The following is a 19,295-nucleotide window of genomic DNA, read 5'->3' as shown; positions in this document are numbered from 1 at the left end:
GGCTGCTATGGACAAAAACAGAGGGGCATTCACTAGAACAGATGCAGCAGCATCATGTGTGAAGCAAATAGGGCAGGTCAGTGGGGACTCGCTACCCCCAGATGAGCCATTATTTGTTTTGACATGGGCAAGGCCTTCTCAAAAGACAGCAGTTTAGATGATAATCCCCACACTCGACTTTTGATATGAACTTTTTATGAGTCACAAAACTGTTGTGCGTGGTGCAGGTCCTGGTGGTGGTATGTGGCCTCAGTGTCATTTGTGCCAGTCCATTGAGCCACAAAATGGTTTTCACCAAGAAACTGAAGCAGAATTTTTCAATGAGAAAATACTGATTTCTCTGGGCTCTGCTTTCAATGGACTACTAAGTAGGTGTGCTAGCAGGAGCCAGCAGAACGAGTTCCACTAGTATAATGGAATTCCCCCCTTCTCCCCCCATTGGCTTGCGGGGGCTTGGAGAACCCCCTGAACTACACACTGGGATTTGGGAGAAGAGGGGACATTGTTCCATTAGGTGAGCTGAAATACCTGCAATGATAAAACAATTGGAAGAGTGTGATGTTAAATTCTCCCCTCTGAATCAGAAGTTGCTCTTGGTAGAACGGTCATTCATGTGAGTGCCCTGGACAAGAGCTTATTCTGAATTACCAACAAGAAGGTGAATACATTTCTTTTTTGGTGGGGAGAGTGGTTAAAAATATTTATGTGTTACACATTAAAAATAAACAGGCTTTAGTACTTCTTTGTGATCCAAAGTGCTCAAAATTTTCAGACCATAACTTTGCAAAATGGAATGCATTTTGGAAAATTAAAGAAAAACATTGTGTGGAGAAGATAAAAGTCAAGCTGTAAGAAAGACCAGAACTGCTTGTTTATTTAACCTCCGGTAGCTTTAGATTTTATGGATTTCGGTTTTATGTAAGTTTGTAGTCATATCAGAAAAGTCTGTAGGAAATTTGTAGTCATATCAAAAGTCTTTGAGCTTTTAACACAATATGCCTAGTGTCTCATGTAAGGAGGAGCCTCCAGATTTGCTTTGTATTCTGCTTCTGGTGAAATCCTTTTGGGGACAAGGGAAATTCCCCAGAGAAATTCGAATAGCCTTAGCAAATCTTTTCTTTTGCCTCAAACTGCATCAGGTGTTTTGCCTGATGAGAATTGCCCCTTCCAATAACATCAGATTTAGACAAAGTTCTACTGGCCACTCTAAATTGGCCTTTGGTCTGCTCCATGGGTACTCTTAATTTGCATGTGCAGTGTCTGTGTAGGCTCTATGGGCATACAGGTGACATATTGCAGACAGCTGTTCTCCATGTTACAACAGATAGCCATGCCCATGCCCATAAAGATTACAGTGGTACCTCGGGTTACAAACACTTCAGGCTACAGACTCTGCTAACCTGGAAGTAGTAGCTCGGGTTAAGAACTTTACCTCAGGATGAGAACAGAAATTGCGTGCCGGCGGCAGTGGGAGGCCCCATTAGCTAAAGTGGTACCTCAGGTTAAGAACGGCCCTCCGGAATGAATTAAGTTCATAACCAGAGGTACCACTGTACTGTGTGCTGGCTTATACTGAATCACTCCATTTGTCCATCAAACTCAGTATTGTCCACACTGACAGGCAACATCTCTCCCGGATTTCAGACAGGACATTCCAAGCCCTACCAGCAAATTCCAGGGACTGAACCTGGGACTTTCTGTGTGCAAATTATATGACCTACTCCTGTGCTGTGGCGCTTCTGTCCAAGCCTCTATGTGTCAAAGCTTATACTTCGTCAGAGCATACTATAGTAAAGTCCTTTTACATATAGCAAATATTGGAGGGTTTTTTGTTTGGCTTTTGCACAAAAGTTTCCATTGTTCTTGCACAAAGTTTTCCCCCTACCGCATTGAACAACAACTCTAGTCAAAGGGGTATGTGGAAGAGTTCTTAACATTGGTTTCTTGGCTTACGTGGCTAGGGGAATGATTTTTAATCTCTCAAGTGTTAAAACCTACATTTATTTTATCCTTCCAGATAAAACTAGCACCCTGATGCAGTTTTGCTCACAGATAAGAGAGCAATATTATGCCTTCTGTCTTAATTCAAGTGTATTTCACACTCAGATACGAGATAGAAGGAAATGCATACCTCACTTTCCTCTTTGCTGATGCCTAGGGATCCCCCCTCCCCAACTCAATATTTTAAAAGCTTGCAAAATCCATGGTGTGTTCGCATAGCAAAATCTGCAGAACCAAACTATAATCCTTCAATTTATAGGAACTGCCAGGTCGGCTAAAACTCTTGCTGTCTTCACCAGTTTCTGCATTGCAACAAATATAATCTTTCATGCTGAATTAGACTTTAGAAAGCAAGCAAGTGGCATAAGTCTTGGTTCATCTCCTGCTCACTCCTGGTTTTTATTCTGTAGTCTAGGTGGACTTTCTCATCCCAGGGCACAAGTCAGCTCAGTGGCGTAGCGTGGGGGGTGCAGGGGGAGCCGTCCGCACCGGGCGCAACATCTGGGGGTTAGGGTTAGGGGTAGGGTTAGGGGGCGCAAATCCACGGGTTAGGGGGCACAAATCCACGGGTTAGGGGGTGCAAATTACTTGCTTTGCCCCGGATGCTAACAACACACGCTACACCACTGAGTCAGCTAATAGCACACAGACCATGTATTGTTTTATCTTTTAAGCAGAAGGGACAGCATGGTACTTTCTTCTGAAAGTATGCATATTCATTCCATATTCATCACCCCTGCTTTTGCTCTTACTTAAGCGTGTTTGCCCTTTTTCAAAATTCTCTGAATATGGAAAGCATGTCCCTGAGGCTGTGTAGAGTAACTCAGAAGCATTATTAAAGAGCCTTCATTGCATAGAAGTGGTAGGCAAACCTATGTATCAGATTTGCAGTTTGTGAAATAAAACACAGACTGACAAGCAGGTGTTCTTCAAAATACTCCGAATTTCGCAATGCAGTTCAAAGGGCCTTATCAATTCAGACATCATAAAAACATGTAAACTCACAGTATCAAGCAATTCCTAAAAGAACACTAATAGAAGTACAGAGTTAAAATGCCAAGCTAAGAAACAACTAACTAACTACCGTAATTTTTACAGTAAATAAATAAAACAAAATAGTGACAATTCAGAAAACAGTGATTTTATTGGGAGCAAAAGAGGATACTTGGCCAAATGCACTCCTAAAAATCTGTTTTTAATGCAAATATATAAAAGCACAATGTGTTGTAGTCTGACCAGTCTCACTTGGCAGGTGCTGCTGCAGAAAAGGCTATGCAGATTATCTGTAAATGGATGGGGAAGGCGGTACAGTTCTCTCATGTGTCTATACCGCCTCTGAATGTACAGACTATGCTTCCTGTTGGAAAGCACTGCTGTGCCAGAAATTGGGTCCTCCCTTAAAGAGGGCACGTAATGCGATGAGACCTGGATAACCAACACCCTGTGCTGTGGGTGGGTACAATTGGTCAGCCACAACACCCGATTGGTAGGTCCCTCGTAGCTGGGTGCAATCTGGCCAATGGGACACAGTTCAAATGGTTCGAGGGAACTATTTATACCCATGCACGTGACCCAGAGCGGAAGCGGGTTTGTTGCGCTTGACCTTGCTATGCCGTCATGTGTTGTCTGTCATTGGGACAGGGGCACAGCAGGAATTTTCCCCACTTGGCTGATTGGCTGGTGCCATTTGGGTTTCGCCTGCCGCGTAGGAAATCGTCACAACTTGGCTCTCGCCATCCCTATGTGAAGGGTATTCCGTTAAAGGAATCCAGGGACTCAGTGGTTTGGTCAACCCCTGTGAGGGGGTTGTGCCCATGCCTGAGTCCAGGGGGACATTTGGGTGGCGGAGATAGCCTGTTCCCGGCTTTCCACTTATGCAGGTGTTCACCCTAGGCTGACCTAGGCTGGAACCCTGGGTCAGCGCTACCTTGCATGGCAGGGAGGCTAGTCGAACCAGAGCCTATGCAACCACTCACTTGCTGTAATCAATAAAGTTGTGGCCTAAATTCTGCCAAAAACCAAAAATTTGAGTCACGTGTGCATTTATTTAGGAGGGAATTTTCTGGGTCTGAACGCACAAATGTTCTGCGTGTGAAAAGCATATAGAAAGCAAGGAGCCTTTTGTTTTACAGTGGTGCCTCGCAAGACGAAAATAATCCGAGTCTCTTCGTGTAGTGGTTTTTTCGTCTTGCGAAGCATCCCTATTAGCGCTTAGTGGATTAGCGCTATTAGCGGCTTAGCGGCTTAGCGGCTATTAGCGGCTTAGCGGCTAAGCGGCTATTAGCGGCTTAGCAGCTTAGAAAAAGGGGGGGGGAGGGAAAAAACTCGCAAGACTCGCAAGACGTTTTCATCTTGCGAAGCAAGCCCATAGGGAAATTCGTCTTGCGAAGCGCCTCGAAAAACGGAAAACCCTTTCGTCTAGCGGGTTTTTCGTCTTGCGAGGCATTCGTCTTGCGGGGCACCACTGTACACAGAGGCATTCCCGATTCAGAGAGATGGTTATGTGGACTTCCTTTTAGACAAGCAACACACACGTATACTTTCTGAGGTGGTGCTGTCATGTGGAGGACTGTGCCATCGCCTCCCGCAGGCACTTTCATTGGCTCTGAAGCACATGGCACAGCATCAGCATGAATCTCCAAGATTTGAACATGAAGCATTTCTGGAATGTGAAGAAACCAAGCCAAAATGGTCGCTTAACAGAAGAGCAGCTTTAGTTTTGAAGAAGAATTCATAACAGCAGTATGTCTCACTGCCTCAGTTGGACACAGCACCACCTATAGTTCAAGCAGCAGTATTACAATTAACTCCACATCACAGCACGTGTTTCTAGAAAAATGATAAATTAAGTCTAGGACTGGGATGGGGAACCAGAGTCCCTTCAGATGTTACTGGATCCCCAAGTCCTACCTTCCCTGTTGGCCATGTTGGCTGGACCTGTTGGGAATTGCTGTGCAAGAGAAGAAATATATAAATTTAGACACAGGGAGTCCTATTATGCCCTGCTGTATAACTCTCTGAACGCGCAGGCAGTTTACACCAGGTATGAATTTGGTGTTGGATATTATGCTAACTATATACGGTGTGCTTGCCTTCTTCTTTTTCTGAGATGATGTTTTATTTAAATGGTATTGTCGGAAATAATGTTTGTGTTTGTTAGGGCTGAAATGACATAACCTCTGAGTATGCTTCTCCCCCCCCGCCCACTTCAGTCCATATTGATGGTTTCAGCTGAACAGATGGAAGTGGAAATGCAAAGCTAGTCCCTCAAGTCATTTCTTGTGCCATTTCAGCCGTAGCAACATCAGAACCTGCTCAAATTGTTTCCAATATTGCCTTTTAAAATTGGATTTCAATTTTCTAGTCTGTCTGAGCACACCTGTGCACACCAGAAATAAGATTCCCTCTCCCTTCCCTTTGAAAAGTAAAAACCCTGTTATGTTAAAACAATCTGTTTTCTGGTGTTTAGTCTCCGGGAGTTAGTTAGATAGTACCTGGGCTGCGAGAGCAGAAATTTAAGCATAATGCAGAATGTTAGGAGTAATGCATACATGGAAACTCCATTAAAATGTCCACTCTTTCCGGAACAATACATTTATTCCACTTGCGGTGGGAAACCTATGGCCCACCAATGGTCAGGGATGATAATTTGCTTATTTCCTCACTTGTTTATATTTGTAGCCCTGCCTTCATTCTAAGTATCTCAGGGTGATGGACAAAACAAAGTAAGATAGCAAACAGATTTTTTTTTAAAAAAAGCATCAGTAATATATCTGACCATAAGCGGAATAGACACTCAAAATATATTTTGGACTAGAGCCCTCTTCAGACATTCAGTCTGAACATGTGAGGGGAGAAAGTGCTGGGGGCAGGCAGTAATGCACCCCACTTACAATATCTCCATGCATGTCAATAAAAACATCCGTTTGAACAGGGATCAATAAGTTTTTTTTTTCTTTCTGGCATTGCTGGCTATGGTGAATTAAGAAGTGTGAGGCAAAATATTGTTTAAAATTTGATAGAATGGTTATGAATGATATGTTCTTGGGTTTATAAGTAGATAACAGGGAAAGGTGAAGGTCATCTAATAAATTAAAAATCATGTGTTTATGGCATGGGGATTGTGGGTTTGTTCTGCTCTTGTTCTTATGATGCATTTTATGTTTTTATTTTGTCTTTCTATGCTGTGAGATCTTTAGATGAAGTGTGGTACACAAGTTTAATTTAATAATAATAATAATAATAATAATAATAATAATAATAATATCAGCCATGCTTCTTCACTCCTAACCTTCACACCTTTAGTGTGAAGGTGGCCTTTCAAGTGCATGCAGGTGAAATGTTAAGCCAAATGTATTCAGAAGCCCTCTTCAGACCTTTCTGCTCCACATAGGAGAGTTGAGGTGGAGTGGGCTCACTGAGCATTTGAGGGGGGGGGGGCTGTGCTTGCACCCCTAGTCTCTTGCACACTTTTGCCCTCTTGTGTTTAGGCTGAACACTTGAAGAAAGCATAGATCTCAAACTCTTGAGATGTGTTGACAGTAGTGGATAGACAAGGGAGTGTTTGATTGGACTCTTATGACTGGAATCCTTATTATTTCATTCTCTCCCGCCCCCAATCCTCTCTTTTACATCAATAGAGAATAACTAAATCTCACACTTTTCAGCTGTGTGAAATCACAGTTTAAGAGCAGACCTTTACTATGGTCCAATGACAACTCAAGCACAAGACTCGTCAGTACAGACAAAGTGTCCACGTCTGGTTGCAAGTCTTCAGGTGTTACCCAGCCAGGTGATTGCCATGCAGGTGTAAACTTGTCCATTGGCTGTGTGTGGAAGGTGAGGTCCTTTGAAGCTCCTGACCAAAAGCCAGAGAGACAGCTGAATGCAGCGAGGATCAGTGAAGACTCTAGAAGGTGGAGCCTTGATGATAAAACAGCTGGAACTTATTCCGAATGAACGAACTTGTTCTGAAGAATCTGTCATTCTCTTCGGTAAAATTACCCTCCTTTTTTGGGGGGGGGCACAGAAACATATTAATGTCAGGAATCCATTTTACTATGTCAGCCCAGAGAAAGTGTCGCTTGTTTTTCTAATTGATTCTTGCGATATGTCAGCTGTCTCCCTATGGCCTGTGGTGAAGATTATAACTACATCATTGCTACTTTTAAAAGTGACTCTTAAGAGACTGGTCCCTTGATGGCTGCGCTGACAGGTATAGTTGTGCTTCCCCATGTTGTTTAACATATCTGTGTCACTTTGTGCATTAAACTGAAATGTGTGTCAAGACCTAAGATTCAGAAACCTGAAGGAAATGCCTTCAGTTAAGAAACTGTTCTTTTAAAATAAAATTGTGAGCCAGTAGAAGACGATAGGCACTTTGAAGCATGAATGCGAACATGGTTTGGCGGAATCTTCCAGTAAAGGAGTCTTGGAGAGGGAAAACAGGACAGAAAGGGCTGTGTGCCAAACAGGGATGCATGTTGATTTCTAACTGACCTGATTTGCACCTCCTGTACTAATATGTGGATTGCAGTGTACATATCCTTTGGAGGCAGTTTGGTGTAGTGGTTAGAGTTTCGGATAAGGATCTCTGAGACCAGGGTTCAAATACCCACTTGGCCATGAAGCTCACTGGATGTCCTCAGGCCAGTCTCCTTGAGGATTGTTGTGAGGAGAAATGGACAACTGTGTATGCCCTTTGCTTTTCCATTAATGGTGTTCAAACTGGAGGTGATATTTACTTTAACATGTGATTAAAGCCTCCTTAGATGTTGGAACAGGGTCATGCAGAGTCCTAGCCCCTTTGTGCTTTCTTGTGTCTTGTGTATGTGCACAAGGTATAATTTCCTGTCAGAGTTTGCATTTGGCAGGCAGAACAATAGGTTTGTAGTTGTTTTCTGTATGGACCGAGATCCTATTAGGAGCTGCACATTTGGTTGATATCATTGGCATTGGATAATTGACCTTGCGGTATGTTTTAGATTCATTGAAGCTTTAAGCCGTCTTATGGTATATATCATTCATTGTGCCTCTTATTGGGTAATACCCATTGCTGGTCGTATTCAAAGTTGACCCACTGAATGCAACAGGGTTACTGTTTACATGGGCCTTGCAGCAACTCAGTGCTCACATTTGCTGACAGTCCATACAAGCACCAAAAAGTGACTGTAATAAGCGGGCATAAAACCTGCAGATAGCTCAGTTAGTAGAGCATGAAAAATTTAATCACGGGGTTGTGAGTTTAAGTAACATGTTGGACAAAAAGATTCTTGCATTGCAGGGGTTAGACTGGATGGCCCTCTATAATTCTATGATTCTGTTTATGATTTTGTTCTATGATTTATTGCTTTCAAGCATGACTAAGTCTGGATCCAATGCTGATTGACATTTTATGTGTTATTTTGCTTTGGTTGTAAATATGGGGGGTGGGGAGATCCAATGAGAGAACCTGGGTTCTTCTGAACAACCTCTTTATAAACTCCCCCGGCACAACAATGATTTTTTTCCTCTGTGCTTTGGTTTATACTGTCTGTTTCCTTACTTGTTGTTTGCAAATAAAAACTGTATTTGGAAATAGTACTTTGATGAGGCAGGGTGGAGAGAGTGAGTTCCTGATTTAGAATGTGAAGTGGTACTTTAGTGGTAGAAACTCCACGCGACTGGAAATCCACATGACCTTAATCAGTTCAATCAACAGCTTTGGTTTTTGTTTTTCCTTATTCTGTCTGCCTGTTTTTTACTGTCACTATTTAGAGATTCATCTGTACAGAACCTAGCACAGAGCACTAATGTTCCCCGAAGCCCTCTAGATGGCACCATCATTGCATAGCCACGCGACTCGTGTTCTCCTGACTCCTACATTTACCAGCTGTTCATGCCTGTGAGTCCCACCACACACAGAGAAACCTTTTCATTTGGCTCTGTGCAGTAGACTGACCAACCTCCTGAATATTTTGGCCAGCTGCACAGCCAACATCAGTCATTTCTGGTCCTGGCACAGCTGGGGAGACCATGGATGTCTCTTGTTGGGAGAGAGCCCAGTAACGTTGGCCTTGACTATTCAGCTTAGTTATTAAGCACTTGATTCTGACTCTGCTTCCATATTCAAGACTCAGTTCTGCAATGGGATTCTCCCAGATCGAGAAGGGCCTCGTGGCTGATAAAATAATAGAATAAAGTGCTCAATGAACAAGTCACATACTTCATCTGTTCTACACCTAGGCAATTTTGTTGTCATTGAGAAAGGTTGTTTCTTAATCTTATGTTTCCTTTAAAAAAATAAATCATATGACAACATGTCTAAAGGGGACAGTATGAAAAACAAAAACAAATAAGTGTGTTAGGGATGGAAGAATCTGTCTATTTCAGTTTCCAATCTTAAATCTGATTCTACACATTTCTGCAGTGATTTGTGATTTTTAAAAATACCCATGAAAATTCTTCAAAAGTTAAGTGTGAATATAAATTCATTTTATGTGCAGTTTTGACTGATATTAGCAAGTGATTTCTCCTAATGTAATGCATTTTCGCATGCTGTCTTCTCAAATATATTTATTTTTATGCACACATTTACCTAAAGCATGCATTTTTGTACACATAGGTTGTTTGGGGAACTGTAGTGCAAAATTCAGTTAAATGTAAACAACATCCCTGGGCTGCTGTTGCTTTGTGTCCCAGGCATGGGTGTTTGTTTACCCAGGGTGTGATGGGCATTCTTGTTCTCTGTCTGGGTTGCTCCTCCTTCACTAATAATAATAATAATAATAATAATAATAATAATAATAATAAATCTATTTATTTATTTAGTTCTACCCCACCCATCTGGTTGGGTTTCCCCAACCACTCTGGGTGGCTTCCAGCAAAATATTAAAATACAATAATTCATGAAATATTAAAAGCTTCCCTCAACAGGGCTGCCTTCAAATGTCTTCTAAAAGACAGATAGTTGTTTATTTCTTTGCCATCTGATTGGAGGGTGTTCCACAGAGTAGGTGCCACTACCGAGAAGACCCTCTGCCTGGTTCTCGCAGTGAGGGAATGGCCAGAAGGCCCTTGGCGCTGGACCTCAGTGTCTGGGCTGAACGATGGGGGTGGAGACGCTCCTTCAGGTATACTGGGCCAAGGCCGTTTAGAGCTTGAAAGGTCAGCACCAACACTTTGAATTGTGCCCAGACACATACTGGGAGCCAATGTCATCAGTTCCAGTCACCAGTTCCTACTGGAAGTTCCTATCCTGCAGCCTAGATTTCTGGGAGGTGTTGACAAATTGTTTTAAAAAAATGTTTTGAAAAATATATTGAATTTGCCATAAGCTCACCATCGCCATCTAGTGTCACATTTGTATAACACATGTAACACATTATTTTTGCAGCTGTATAGCTGTATAGTCCTTTGAAACAGGGTCCCTCTCCCACTGGGATGGTTGAGATATGCTGGCATATCTCCAGCTGAACCAGGTCAAGAGATTCCTTTCAACATAGCCCTACTGAGCCAGAGACCTGCGGCATCCAGAGCTGCTCAGCCCAGAGGAACTGAGCTCAGGGTTGCGGCTTGTACTGGAATTGTTTTAAATATGTTTTTAGCACTTGTTGTTTGCCACTGTGGCCTCGTTTGGGTGGCGGGGGGGGGGAGGGTAGGATAAAAAAAATTAATAAATAGATCAAAAGCAAAGTTCCATCAGGTTGGAACTGCTGAATCTGTGCATAAATCCATTTAAAATGGATTCTTCCTCCATCCCTACTTGAGGCTAAGGGGATGGAAATGCCTCCAACACAGACAAAACTCCATCTTTATGTTAGATGCACTACAATTTCACGGCACGATTGAATTATGTTTCTTTGACATTATCTGGCGAAAGCAATACACTTTTAGTTTGCTGCCTTCAATTTTCATCCCTTTTATAATTTCACCAGTAGGTTTTGTTTTGTTTTGTTGTTTTTGAAAGGGTGGGGAAGGAAATCTCTATACAAGATACAGATAATCTGAGGTGATTTGGTGGAAAGCAATTCGCAGCTACTGGATTTTCTCTCCATCAACAGCTCAGTGATAAAGCACATGCCTTCCATACAAAAGATCCTAGAATCAATCCCTTCACATCCCCAGGAAGAGCCGAGAAGGATTCCTGTCAGAAAACCAGGAGAGTGGCTGCCAGGGCCATCTTGCCCATAGGCGCTAGGGGTGCGGGGCACCTGGGCGCTGGGCTCTCAGGGGCGCCAGGCCGAGAGTCCGGGGCCAAGATTTGGAGTCTGGGGATTGGGAAGAGCCGACAGCTGCTGCTGAGTTGGCCCCTGCCTTGCTCTGCCACTGCTGCCTCAGGCTCCTTTGTTGTTGCTGAGGCGGCCGCCTAAGCCAGCTCTGCCACGCGTGCCCTAAAAAAAGGTCAACAATTTTGGTATTCCCCCCTAAAAAAAGGTTGACAACTCTGGGTTGGGGCTGGGAAGATCTTTGCACCTCAGCGCTGCATATGCTTAAGATGGTGGCTGCCAGTCAGTGTTGACAATAATGAGCTAGATAAATCAATTGCCTGACTCAGTAAAAACACTTTTCTATATTCCTGCCTTGCTCACCCCTGCCCATTCCTGAATTTTCTTGGTGGTGAGCAATAAATACCTTAGATATTACCTTGGTATTACCTTAGATCAGAGCTGGGAAAGCTGTAGTGCCCCCAAATGTTGCTAGACTACAACTCCCATAATTCTTGATCATTGGCCACACAGGCTGGGGCTGATGGGAGTTGGTAGTCCAACAAGGATGGTTCCTATTCTTGCATTAGATGCACATTACAAGCATCACTAGAGTGAACAGAGGCTATATAATGTCCCTAACTAACATGGCTGTACTAGTTCAGTGCTTTTTTTTTCTAGAAAAAGAGGTGCCAGAAGTCACCATGAATGCCTCCCTTGTTCTTTTATAATGCAAATGGTGCCCACCTCAGAGGTGCCAGAACTGAGTTCCAGCAAGTTCCGGCTGGGGAAAAAAAAGCCCTGTCATTAATATTTGCCTTATTGGGGAAGTTCACTGACTTTTAGTTTAGCTATAGTTTGCAAGTTCTATATGCTTCTAAGATCCTTTATCATCTTGACTACTTAATTAAGTTAGTGTCTCTTGTGGCTTCAGCAGAAGCAACACTGAACATATTTGTCCTGTTGAAAGTGTTCCTTCTGAATAAAAAGGGGAAATTTAAACTCAAGTTAACCATTCGTGCTTATTAATTATTGTGCTTATTGCCCTCATAAATACAAAACACCCAAGTGCACTGACCTGAGATTTCCTAAGTTTGTCAGACTGTAGCAGCACAGAAAACCTTCCAAATACCTTTTCCTTCCAACCATGCAGTGCTTGTTTCCTTTTTTGAAGATGCGATTTTTCTGATATTTAACTTAGAGCTTGCATTTCATACAGAACCTGGTCTCAGTTCCTGTTTGCTTGTCTTCTTCAGGGTGGGAAAAAACAAACCTCGCCAGGTGGAGTCTGAGGCAGGATGTTTATGGAAATAATTTCTTAATGGCTTCCCAGAATTCCCCCCCCCCTTTTCCATTCACTACGTCTCGGGAATAATGAGGTTGCCAAACCTACCAAAGCATCTGAAATGGTAACTCTGTCCCTTCCAGATTGCAGCACTAACTCATTCATGCTTTTGCACAAATAGAATCTTTAGTGGAGACTGAACTTAGATCAAAGGCGAGGTGTTCGCTGAAGACCAATTGGGTTCCTAAGTCTTGCTGTTTTCTGACAGCTTTTGGCCCTTTGATCAGACACCTATCAACTCCAACAGGCACCTGTCCCCCCCCCTCCATTTCTGTGCGGAAATGAGAGAGCTGATAGCAGCTTTCTGGGCCATAATCCACACCACTATGCTTGACAGGAGATGAAAGGATCACTGGTTATTTACCAGTAATAGCTGACTAGAGTCTGCCTTCATTATAATAACAAATTATACACTAAGTCTCTTTCTTTCTTACCTGTGATTTGTGGAAGTATGACAAGAAAAGAAAGGAGAAGAAGAAGCACCATTACTTACTTGTAGGGTGTAGAAGATATTAAAGTGATTATGCTGTTCCGATGAATCTGCCTGAAAGCAGATTTTGGTTTTGGGGATTTTTGGGGTGAGGGCAGGGGTTGGAAATCTAATCATGACGTTAATGGATAAGGAATAAAACCTTAAAGTTTATTCCAAGGAGTTGTAAATGATTGCTATGGTTCTGTGACAATCGCTTGTCAGAGAGGAGCATGGCCTAATAATAATAATAATAATAATAATAATAATAATAATAATATTTATACCCCACCCATCCGGCTGCGTTGCCCCAGCAACTCTGGGCGGCTTCCAACACATATAAAGACATCATAAAATAGCAAACATTAAATACTTCCCTATACAGGGAAGCCTTCAGATGTCTTCTAAATCAGATGTCTGCTTCAGAATTAGTAGGATGGCATATTGTGAGAACAAAAGTGCTTCCATAGGAACAGAAGAAGCTGCTTTAACCTGAATTAGACCACTGCTGCATCTAGTTCAGTAATGTCTATACTGACTGGTAGCAGATCTCCAAGGCTTCAGACGAGGTGCTCTCCCAACCCTACCTGGAGATACTGGGGGTTGAAACGGTGACCTTCTGCATGCTAAGCAGGACCTGCTGCCATCCACTAGGCCCTGGACCCACTCCAGAAATCCAGGGCAGGGAGGAGGAGTTGCCTTGTCTCATGTTTGGAGACCTGGCGGCATGCAAGGTGGAGGACCCACAGCTGGAGACCCTCTCAGCTGTTTCAGACCACCTCCTAACCCCTTGAGGAGGAGGCTTTTTTTTGAACTGAAGACCTTCCTTGATAAGATCAACAGAAGAAGATCAAGGGAAATAATAGTCCCACTCTATTCTGCCTTGGTCAGACCACACCTGGAATACTGCGTCCAATTCTGGGCACTACAATTTAAGAAGGCTGTTGACAAGCTGGAGTGTGTGCAGAGGAGGGCAACCAAGATGCTTAAGGGTCTGGAAACCAAGCCTTATGAAGTAGCTGGGTATGTTTAGTCTTGAAAAGAGGAGATATGATAGCCATCTTTAAAGACCTCATGGGCTGTCACATGGAAGAGGGAACAAGCTGGATTTCTCCTGCTCTGGAGGGTAGGACTCGAACCCATGGCTTCAAGAAAGGAGATTCTAAGTAAACATCAGGAAGAACTTTCTGACAGTAAGAGCTGTTTGGCAGTGGAACGGACTCACTCGGGAGGTTGTGGACTCTCCTCCCTTGGAGGTTTTCAAGCAGAGGTTGGATCGCCATCTGTTATGGATGCTTTAGCTGACATTCCTGCTTTGCAGGGGGTTAGAATAGTTGGCCCTTGGTTCCCTTCCAACTCTACGATTCTCTGATTCTAAGATGTGCACCATGTTCCATAACTCTAGAGGGAAAGTCTGTGATGCTAAAAAATTCTACCCACTCATTGTTTTGAAGCAGGGGCATTTGGATACAAGGGAAGGGTTTAGCACTAGACCATTCATCCCATGACAAGAAGAAGAAGAGGAGGAGGAGGAGTTTGGATTTGATATCCCGCTTTATCACTACCCGAAGGAGTCTCAAAACAGCTAACATTCTCCTTTCCCTTCCTCCCCCACAACAAACACTCTGTGAGGTGAGTGGGGCTGAGAGGCTTCAGAGAAGTGTGACTGGCCCAAGGTCACCTAGCAGCTGCATGTGGAGGAGCCGAGACGCGAACCCGGTTCACCAGATTACGAGTCCACCGCTCTTAACCACTACACCACACTGGCTCTCCTAGTGAGGAGACAGTGTTTACTGGCTTTTCAATACCTTATAGGCTTTGCCCCCTGGAATGTAGAGGAAACTTGACATCCTGGGAGCCAGCCATTCAGCTTGAGCACTATGAAAACTGCTTTGAAATTGATCTGTAATGGTAAGTGGTATGGAAACATATTTATTGAAATAGAAATAAATAATCAAGGCTAGAAGAAAGAGGGGAGGAAACATAAAACTTCTTAGGAAGCAGGCAGTGGGAAGAAACGCTTATTTGTGAGAGTGGATCATACCTGAGCTATTTTTCCATACGGAAAAAGTTATACATTTTGAGTCAACCATTGGAAATTGCAAGTATACTGCTGAGTAGGCTCTGACTGAGCATCCTTTTCACATCAGGCAGCAGAGTTTGGGTTTCTAAAGTTTTAGGGTGGTAATCAGCTAAGGCTTACTCGGAATAGACCCACTGTCATTGGGTCCATTAATTTCAGTGGGTCTACTCTGAATAAAAGGGACATGAGTGGCACTGTGATCTAAACCACAGAGCCTAGGGCTTGCCAATCAGAAGGTCGGTGGTTCGAATCCCCACGACGGGGTGAGCTCCCGTTGCTCGGTCCCTGCTCCTGCCAACCTAGCAGTTCGAAAGCACGTCAAAGTGCAAGTAGATAAATAGGTACCGCTCTGGCAGGAAGGTAAACGGCATTTTCATGCGCTGCTATGGTTCTCCAGAAGTGGCTTAGTCATGCTGGCCACATGACCTGGAAGCTGTCTGCGGACAAACGCCGGCTCCCTCAGCCTATAGAACGAGATGAGCATGCAACCCAGAGTCGTCTGCGACTGGACCTAATGGTCAGGGGGTACCTTTATCTTTACTCTGAATAAAACATATTTGAAGGTAAAAGGTAAAGGTACCCCTGCCCGTACGGGCCAGTCTTGACAGACTCTGGGGTTGTGCGCCCATCTCACTTAAGAGGCCAGGGGCCAGCGCTGTCCGGAGACACTTCTGGGTCACGTGGCCAGCGTGACATCGCTGCTCTGGCGAGCCAGAGCCGCACACGGAAACGCCGTTTACCTTCCCGCCGGTAAGCGGTCCCTATTTATCTACTTGCACCCGGAGGTGCTTTCGAACTGCTAGGTTGGCAGGCGCTGGGACCGAGCAGTGGGAGCGCACCCCGCCGCAGGGATTCGAACCGCCGACCTTTCGATCGGCAAGTCCTAGGCGCTGAGGCTTTAACCTTTAGCGCCACCTGCGTCCCTCTAAAAACATATTTGAAGACCATCCTTATTCCCCATCTACTTAGTATTCTGACACTCTCCAGACCACCATTTTGTGAAGGCTCCCTCAGTCTACAGTCTACACTGGCTTTGTCTTCATCTGCCTTTGCTTTAGCTCCCATCTCTAGCTAAAAATAAACTTGAGTCTGTGCACCTGCATTTGCTGATATTCATCCTTGTTACCTTTGCCTCCCTTTCACAATCACCTACCCCGTTGTTCCAAGTTAGATTTTAAACGCTTTAAGGCATATATATCTCATTCCCCAAGCTCTTCTGATGGCCCTAAACTTTTAAATAATTCTTAAATATAAAACAACTTTTAAATAATTCATTTTGGTATTATTGCAATGTGGAACGGTACCTTTTTCTCTACAGTTTAGTTGTAAAGTTTGTTTGCAGGCTATGGGTGAATAAATGAATATAGGCATCTCTTGATTAAACATCGATTTGCATTGATCTTCATTCAAATGGATTGAAAGAAACCTCCTCAAAATTGAACTATTCTGCTAGAGAACACCCTATTTGCTTCATGTTCTATAGTGTGTGAATGTATACAGGCCCAGAAAACCTTTTTTTTAACCGTTTCATATTTTACCTTGAATTGTAGGTGTTTTGAAGAATGCATACCAGAATAACTACCTATCACTTATTAATTATGTTATTATTAATGAAGCAAATGGCTAAGCTACAAGACTTATATGTGGGCTAAGTATGTTCAGTTTGTTTTCTTTTGGTCTAAAATACTAAATAGTTATGGAGGATAATATGCTGGAGAGACTCTTTAAAATTGTAAAAGTTGGTTTCTGTTTCATACAGACCCCAGGTATGTAGACTCATGTAGGTAGGATAGGGCATTGGGGCAAGTGTCCAGCTTGAACATGGATGTTCACATACACACAAGTGTACACAAGGACGTACCCACCTTTTGAGCTGCTGTGAGCAGGGGAATTGTGTATGGAGGAGACATACATGTTTCCTACATGCACAGACGGTGTTGAATTCAGGCACACTGAACTTTTTGCTTGAGCACTTGTACTTCCCCTTTCTCCAGTGCGAGAGCCAGTGTGGTGTAGTGGTTAAGAGCGGTAGACTCGTAATCTGGTGAACTGGGTTCACTTCCCCGTTCCTCCACATGCAGCTGCTGGGTGACCTTGGGCTAGTCACACTTCTCTGAAGTCTCTCAGCCCCACTCACCTCACAGAGTATTTGTTGTGGTGGAGGAAGGGAAAGGAGAATGTTAGCTGCTTTGAGACTCCTCGGGGTAGTGATAAAGCGGGATATAAAATCCAAACTCCTCTTCTTCTTCTCCTTGTCATATGAGAAAACCTGCTGCATGCCTTCATTAAGAGCCTTTCCAGGAAACCTTATAGAACTTTGTTAACAAAGTTACCAATGTTTATGTGGAATTCAGTACGCAACCTTTTACTGACAACCCACGATCCTTTTTTGTGGTGGAAGGATTGGACAAGCAGGGCAAGTGTGTGTGTGTGTGTGTGTGTGTGTGTGTGTGTGTGTGTGTGTAATTGTGTGTGTGTGTGTGTGTGTGTGTATAACATGCTACATTTTTTCAAATGGTTCTGTATTGACCCTTCAATTAGCTGGTCTTCTACACTCACCACTATCAAGCTACCCCGTGTTTGACTTGCGTCTGATCTTGTAAGTGCTAGTTTTACTCTGAGCCCATAAAACTGTATTTTCTATATGGCCTTCTTTGTGCTTCTTTACAGCCAGTGGTGTCCTATTCTAGTGTATTCTACAGTTGCCATATTTCAAAAGATGGAAACCTGGACTCAACACTTGTAGAGCTTTTTACAAAATCTCCCCCCAAAATTGAAATTGTAAAGCTGTTTTTGTTTTGTTATGTTTTTACAACCCTCCCCCAAATAAACACTTCTAACATGGGTTGCCGTACGCCTGGCTTTTCCTGGACGTTTTTACCAATTTTCAGAAATTCCACCCAGACGCTTTTTTTTGATGGATGAATCCTGGATAGGTCCGGGAAATTCTGGGCATATGGCAGCCCTTCCTTTTATAATTATGTGTGTACCTTTGCTAATTGATGGTGCAAGTCTTATAAGATGGTCAGTAAGTTTCAGGCAGCAAATTCTGCCCACAGAATGCCCTCTTTGATAACACCGATTTGGCAATATGTGAGTTGACAATGTTGCCGTTTGGTCTGGGTGGGTCATCAAGAGACCCATTGCAGTTTCCCCCAGATGTTGTTGAAAGACAACTCCCATCATCCATTACCACTCTCTGGGGCTGATAGAGATTGTAGTCCAAAAAAAAAAAAAGATCTGGGGAGTCCAGGTTGAGGGAGCCTGACCTATTGATACAGTATACCAGAAGGCAAAAGGTAACCTCTTGACTGTTCCAGGCCATTCAAAGATGGTAAGTTTAATTTCCAAGCAAAGGGTCTGCTGGTTTCTCTTTAAGGTTTCCAGATTCAAAAGAGAGCAGGGCAATTAAAGGCACAGAAGTCCTGTCCTCTATTGAGTCTGGCAACCCTACCTCATTCCCTGTAATTGCTGTCAGGTATTTTATGTATAATTTATTGGTCCCTTGGAGAGAACATCCTGGTAAACAACCCTGGAACTGATTGATTAATTCTCCCAGATAAGTGTCAAGATTGATTAACTAATTCCATAATAATTTATTCCCCCATGAATAAAAGATAGACCAGGAGACAAGAGGCATAACAGCAGGGTGTAAGTGATTATGGCAACAGCAGCGTCTGCAATAACAAGAGCTGCAGTTTATTATTACATCATCACACTCTATACCAGAGAGGTAAAGGTCTTTTAAGTGGGAGCCTAGGAGCAGGGAATTATTGAGAAATATTCACCTGACATTTCAATGGCTTCTGGAAGTGGAGATGACCTCGGGTTTATTCCATTGATTTCCGTCTTTGTCTTATTTATCTGATTTTTTTTATTAAGTGACATTTTTGCATTTCTGGACTAAGGAACCTTTGAATCTTTATGGAATCCATTTAGAATGATTATTCTGCTGCAAAATTGTGTTGGTTGTATTCAGTTTATTTTCCAGGTTAGCTTATTAAAAAAAGAAAAAAAGGAGAAGTGCATTTTATTGAAAGCAGTTTAAAGTATGTTTGCCAGTGTAGAATGAACTGGTGCTATTCAGCAATACCTGTACCCCTAGGAGTTGAACACACTGTTTTTAATCTGTGATGTCTGGAAACCCTTCTGAATAATGGACACGATCCAGACAAAGTTTATCACATTGAGTCAGTGAAAGAGTTTTAAATC

Source organism: Podarcis cretensis (assembly GCF_951804945.1).
Source record: "Podarcis cretensis genome assembly, chromosome: 3".
Taxonomy (NCBI): Eukaryota; Metazoa; Chordata; class Lepidosauria; order Squamata; family Lacertidae; genus Podarcis; species Podarcis cretensis.
Note: the sequence above shows the minus strand (reverse complement) of the source record.